Raw genomic sequence first — 7,366 nt, forward strand, 5'->3', positions numbered from 1 at the left:
GTCTAAATTGTAAAGTTCGTTTTTCAACATAGTGCCTTGTGCATGTCATTGTTACAATGTGTCAACCTGTATCTCTATTTAAGCATTTTGTTTTTTCCCTTTCCCTCCCCAAATTAGAGAAGGGTATATACAAGATGCAGGCGTAACAACATCAAATACTATGAAAACAGGGGTTATGCTGTGTGGGAGGACCATATAAAAAACAAAAAAAAATAACATCATACATTATAAATGCAATAAAAACAACAGCAAGAAAAAAAACACTTGTGTTCCTATCTTGAGGTTCATTTAGCTTAACATCACCTTATCTAGTCATATGCATATAGCTTTTGACCATTTCTGCTTATCACAGACATAGATTTACTTATTGCAAATAAGGGATACCATGGACCTATGTTTCTTTGGACGTGGCTTACTTCAGTTAATATAATTTTTTCTAAGTTTTTCCATTTCATAACAAATTGGGTGATGTCATTCATTCTGATGGACGATAGAATTCACACACACACACACACACACACACACACACACACAACGTTTTCTTGATATATTCATCTACTGAGGGGCATCGGGGTTGGTTATATATCTTACCTATGGTAAAAAATGCTGCAATAAACATAGTTGTGCTGGTAGTTTTAGTATGGTTTTGTTTGTAATCATTTGGGTGAATGCCCAAAAGTGGGATTTCTGGGTCATAGGGGAGCTGTATTTGGAATCTTTTGAAGAACTTCCATACTGCTTTCCAAGTGGTTGAACAAGTTTACACTCCCACCAAGAATGCAGTAGGGTTCCCTTCTGGCCACAATCCCTCTAGCATTTGTTGTAAAAATTTTGAACACTTCACGAATTTGCATGTCATCCTTGCGCAGGGGCCATGCTATTCTTCTCAACAGAGAAACTGCAGATTTAAACAACTGCATAGATCAATAGGATTTAACAGACACCTGCTGCATATTTCACCCAGCACCATCAGAATATACTTTTTCTCAGCAGCACATGGAACATATTCCAAAATAGACCACATTTTAGGCCACAAAGCAAACTTGTCCAAATTCTGAAAAATTGAACTTATACCTTGCATTCTCTCAGACCACAAGGGAATAAAATTAGAACTCAACACCAAAAGCCACCTAAGAAAGTCTGTTAACATATGGAAGCTGAAAAAGACACTGCTGAATCACAAGTGGGTCAAAGAAGAGATTAGAAAGGAAATTCAAATGTTCATGATATTCCACAAACATGAACACACAAATTACCAGCTCCTATGGGACACAGCAAAGGCAGTACGCAAGGGCAAGTTTATAGCTTTGAGTTCCTACATCAACATATTGTTGAGACCTGAAACCAACAATTTAATGAGACAACTGAGCCTCCTTTAAAAAGAGCTGCAAGATAAACCCCAATCCAGTAGACAAAAAGAAATAGTTAAAATTAAATCAGAATTAAATGAATTAGACTCCACAAAAAAACATACAAAAAAATCAACAAAACAAAGAGTTGCTTCTTCGAAAAAATTAACAAAATTGACAGACCCTTAGCAAATCTTATCAGAAAAAGAAGAGAACACACCCAAATAAATAAACTCAGAGATGCGAATGGAAATATCACCACAGAAACAACCAAGATTCAAAATATTATAAGGGAATACTTCTCAAAACTATATGCTAATAAGTTTGAGAAGGTGCCAGAAATATTGACAGGCCCAAACTAAACCAAGATGAGTTAAACCATCTTAACAGGCCCATATCAAGCATTGAAATACAGCAATAAGAGACCTCCCATCTAAGAAAAGCCCACGACCAGAGGGTTTTACTGCAGAATTCAACAAGCCCTTCAAAGCAGAGCTCACACCAATACTCCTCCAACTTTTCAATGAAATTTAAAGAGAAAGTTCACTACCGAACACATTCTATGAAACCATCATAACCCTCATCCCAAAACCAGTCAGGGACTCATCAAAGAAAAAGAACTATACACCCATTTCTTTGATGAACATTGATGCAAAACTTCTCAACAAAATTTTGGCAAATTGAGTTCAACAATTCATCGAATCAAACAGGATTCATTTCAGGGATGCAAAACTGGTTCAATATACACAAATCAATTAATATAATTCATCACATCAACAAGAGGAAGGATAAGAACCACATGGTTGTCTCAATAGATGCAGAAAAAGCATTTGACAAGATCCAACAGCCCTTTATGATGAAGGTTCTGGAAAAATTAGGAATCCATGGAATATTCCTCAATACAATAAAGGCTGTATATAACAAACTTACAGCCAGTATTATACTCAATGGTGAAAAACTAAAGCCATTTCGTTTTAAGTCAGGACCAAGACATGGAATGTCCACTGTCTCCACTTCTCTTCATTCTAGGATTAGAATGCCTAGCTACAGTGATAGCAAAGAAGCAAACATACAGGGAATCCAACTAGGGAAAGAAGGAGTAAAACTCTCCCTCTTTGCAGATGACATGGTCTTGTATTTAAAGAATCCCAGAGATTGCACTCCCAAATTACTCAAGTTGATTCAAAACTTTGGCAAAGTAGCACGGTACAAAAGTAACCCTCAAAACTCCATGGCTTTTCTGTATGCCAACAATGAGAAAAGTGTGGCTGAAATTAGGAAAGCAACACCATTCGTAATAACCCCACAAATAATAAAGTACCTAGGAATTAACATAACCAAAGAAGTGAAGGACCTTTATGCTGAAAACTTTAAAAGCTTGAAAAAGGAAATCAAAACAGAACTTAGAAAGTGGCAAAATCTCCCATGCTCCTGTATTAGGTAGATCAATATCGTGAAAATGGGAATAATTCCCAAGGCTATCTACAAATTCAATGTGATACCTATCAATATTCCAAACTCATTCTTCAAAGAAATTGAAGTGGCTATCCAAAAATCCATAAGGAACAATAAAAGACACCAAATAGCAAAAACGATGCTCAACAGAAAGAACAGTGCTGGGGGAATATCAATACCGAATTTCAAACTCAACTACAAAGCCATAGTGATCAAAAGAGCTTGGTACCTGCAAAGAATAGACCTCAGGACCAATGGAATAGAATAGAAAACCCAGAAATGAACCTACAGACCAATAGTCATCTAATCTTTGATAAGGGAGCTAAAAAAATAGAATGGAAGAAAGAGAGCCTCTTCAGTAAATGGCAAAGTTGGTTAACTACTTGTAGAACACTAAATCGAGAACCTTATATATCACCCTGCACCGGAATCAACTCCAAATGGATCAAAGACCTCGGAGTCAAAGCACACACTCTGAAAACGGTACATGATGGAATAGAAGAAACCATAGGTCTCTTTGGCACAGGCCGAAATTTTCTTAATAGAGACCCAGAAACACAACACATCAAAGAAGGGTTGGACATGAAAGGATTGCATGAAATTAAAGAGTTTCTGTATTGCAAAGGACATAGCTAGCAAGATCAATAGAAAGTCCACAGATTGGGAGAAGATCTTCACTAGTCATAAAATGGACAAAGGTTTCATATCTAAATTATACCTGGAATTCAAAAAATTAAATCCCCCAACAACAAATCTTCAAAGAAACAACTGCCCAGTAAATAAGTGGGCTAGAGACTTAAGGAGAAACTTCTCTGAAGGGGAAAGAAGGATGGCCAATAGACACATGAAGAAATTCTCAACCTCCCTAGCATAAAAGTAATGCAAATCAAAACACCATTGGGATACCAGCTCACTCCAGTTAGAATGGATAAGTTCAAGAACTCTAATTAAACAACAGATGCTGGAGTGGATGTGGGCAGAAGGGAACCTTACTGCATTGTTGGTTTAAAGTTGTTCAACCACTTTGGAAAGCAGTATGGAGGTTCCTCAAAAACTCCACATAGAGCTCCCCTATGATCCAGCAATCCCAATTTTGGGCATTTACCCAAATGTTTAGAAACAATACCACACTAAAGCTACCAGCACAACTATGTTTATTGCAGCATTATTTAACATAGCTAAGATATGGAACCAACCCAGATGCCCCTCAGTAAATGAATGGATCAAGAAAATGTGGTATGTATACACAATGGAATTCTATGCCTCTATCAGAAAGAATAACATTGCCCAATTTGTTAGGAAATGAAAAGGCTTGGAAAAAATTATATTAAGTGAACTAAGCCACGCCCAAAGAAACATAGGTCCCATGGTTTCCATTATATGCAATATCTAGTATATGTCTGAGTCAAGAAGAAAAGTTCAGATAATTTGATGTTAGGGAAATGAACCCTAAGATATGTATTGAAATGTTTTCTTTTCTTTCATGCGATTGTTTCTAACACATTGATAAGATTATTTCTTTGTTGCTATGTATGTCCCTCTCCCACAGTATAACCCCTGCTTTCACTGTATTTGATGTCAGTATAATTTGTGGAGGGGAAGGGGAAAAACAAATCGTTTAAATATGGATACAAGTTAGACCCATTGCAACAATGAGATGTACAAGTCATTATGTCGGAAACGAACCTTTACAACTTTGTTGCAGGGGGAGGGGGACCAGGGAGTATTGTGGGAGGAGGTGAAGGAAGGATGGGAAGGAATGTAAAGGGGAAATAAATGAGGAGGCTACAAAGCTTGATAAGAAATGTACTCATTATCTTGCCCATGTAATTTTCACCCCTCTGTACAATATTTTCACAACAACAACAAAAAATATATCACATTAAAAAAATGTACTCATTGGTGCTGGGATGGTGGCTCAGAGGTAGAGCACTTGCCTTGCATACATGAGGCCCTGGGTTCAATTCCTCAGCACCACATAAGCAAAAAGAAAAAAAGCTGGAAATGGGGCTGGGGCTCAGGTGGTAGAGCGTTAGCCTTGAACTGAAGAGCTGAGGAACAGCACCCAGGCCCAGAGTTCAGGTCCCCGGACCGTACAGGCTCCCCCCAAAAAAGATATGTACTCATTATCTCGGCCATGTAATTGTAACACTTTTGTACAGTATTTTCACACAAAAAAAAGATGTAACTTATTCAGTTCGGAATATAGTGAATGAGGAGATGAAGAGAAATAGTTTGGAGTAAATATGTTCAAATACTTTATAGCTTATTATCATCACATAATAAATTTAAGTATAAAAATAGGGTAATGAAATTAATAAAAGGAATAAAATTTAACAAGCTACACTAAGTGGACATATGTGTATAACACAATTAAAAATACATTGTAAAATTAAAATTTCTAATAAAAAGAAAAAAATTCATTCCAGTTGTTATAGATTCATATGTTAATATCTTTTTTCAGTTAATTACTTGACGAAGTAAAAGGAGAAATATATTTTGCTCCTTTAGAAAGACAATCTTGTCCAATTAGAATTAAAGTATTCTAGTTAATTACTGTAAATTTGAAATTGTTCAATCAACGTAATTATTATATTAGAATATTTTCAATGTATTCTTCAAAATATTATCTCTATTGGTATATACTTTTGCTATTTATTTAATATGTTTTCTTACTTAATTGCTATCAGCCATTTTCAGAATGTAGTTTGGTGTATGCAACTAGGATATATTATATCTGATCTGGAAATCAATTATTCAAACAGGTTTTTAAAAATCAAAAATGCTTATAGTGAAATAAAGTGGTAAATCCAAATTATGTATATTTGAAGACAATTCTTGATTAGTCCTCTTCTCACATTACCCATTCCCTTCTTGAGAAGAATACACATTGTAAGGAAATGATTAGAATGTTTTGGAGAAATAGTTGGACTTTAAACCAGTGATTTACTTTATGCTTCATTTTGTTTACTTTATATACAGAAAAGCTAAATTTTTTTTAAATTATTTTTTATTGTGAAAATATGTACAGAGGGTTTACAATTACATGGGCAAGATAATGAGTACATTTCTTATCAAGCATTGTAGCCTCCTCCTTTGTTTCCCCTTCCCATCCCTTCCCATTCTCCGCTGGGCCCCCCAGCCCAATCCTCCCTGCTCCCACCTGCCCCCCTACACCAAAGCTGTAAAGTTTGTTTTCGACATAATGACTTGTACATCTCATTGTTGCAATGGGTCCACCTGTATCCATATTTAAACGATTTGTTTTTCCCCTTCCCCTCCACAAATTATACCGACATCAAATACAGTGAATGCAGAAAAGCTAAATTCTTACCTTATCATTTTCCTTAGGCTTTACACTCAGGTTTAATCTCTGATAAGGGTTACACTTTTTAAAAGTGGCTAAATTTAGGCTGAGGAAACTAGGTACAAGTATACTCATGCAGATTGGCCTCATTAGTCATGAGACCATGATATCAAAATGTTAACCTATGCTTACTGGTGTCAAGTTAATGAGATTCTGTGTATTATAAACAGTGATTATGAGCACTTGTTTTGTAATCAACTTCATTTCATGGGTTAGGAACTGAAGTGAGACATTATACTCAGAACTAAATTGAAGAAAGAATCTAAAATTAGTTAACAGTATACACTTAACACAATGTTTTAAAAATGCAAGCTAAAGGAAATAATTCGTGAAAAAAATCAACATTTACAATAAATACAGAATCAGTATGACTGATTTTTTTTTTTATCCAGCTTGCAATATGGCCTGCATGATGACTTTTCTGATTATATGTTTAGTTAGGTCTTGATATTTAGTTGGAGAAGTTCTGTTCTTTCATATATTCATTTGTCAGATCAAAGAGTAAATGAATTCCATGCCAGAGCCAACATCCATAATAATGTTATAGTTGTATCCTGCTACTTTGCCAAACTTTCAAATCAGCTAGAGTATCTTGAGTCTTTTCTCGATCTCACTAAATAGGTATGCAATTTTGACAGAACTAGAAATATTTTGAACACCATTTGTTAAAATTGTATTTTCCAGAAGCTACTATTCTCTCTTTTCATGAGATTTTTAATTTCATTTATATAATGTGCTGATGTTTTCTTTTAGATAACCCATGTTCAGTCTTCTACAAACAGTGTAATTTAGAGTAGTTTTAAATTAGGTAAACTCATGTAAACTGCTCAGATTCTATTACTTGAATATTTTGTCCTTGTTAAATCAGTGGTATTTAGTTCTCCGTATGGATACTATTGGATTTATTATTGCATTTATGAATATTTTAAGTATGTCATGATTTTTGTGATTTAATACTGTAGCATTTTTTCTTTTAAATATGTGCAGATCTTACTTCATATACAGTTACATTTGTTTTCAACAATTTGATCCGTTCAAGGGATTTGCTGTATTAGGTTCACCCAGATGAATTTAATTACAAATTAACTGAACCTTATTTGTGAGAGACAGTTATCCTTATAGCTCTACTCAAATTAACATGTATTTGAGGTTTTTGTACTTAAAAAAAACTGTACATAACATGTTTCAGTTCCTG

At 35.0% G+C, this 7,366-nt stretch overlaps 1 pseudogene; it reads right to left on the reverse strand.

Moving 5' to 3' along the window:
• Positions 1-824: 824 nt before the first annotated feature.
• Positions 825-918, reverse strand: LOC122122080 (annotated as a pseudogene).
• Between the last annotated feature and the right edge of the window lie 6,448 nt (positions 919-7,366).

The sequence above is a fragment of the Dipodomys spectabilis genome, unplaced genomic scaffold, assembly GCF_019054845.1.
Source record: "Dipodomys spectabilis isolate Male_0828 unplaced genomic scaffold, ASM1905484v1 ptg000203l, whole genome shotgun sequence".
NCBI classification, from domain to species: domain Eukaryota; kingdom Metazoa; phylum Chordata; class Mammalia; order Rodentia; family Heteromyidae; genus Dipodomys; species Dipodomys spectabilis.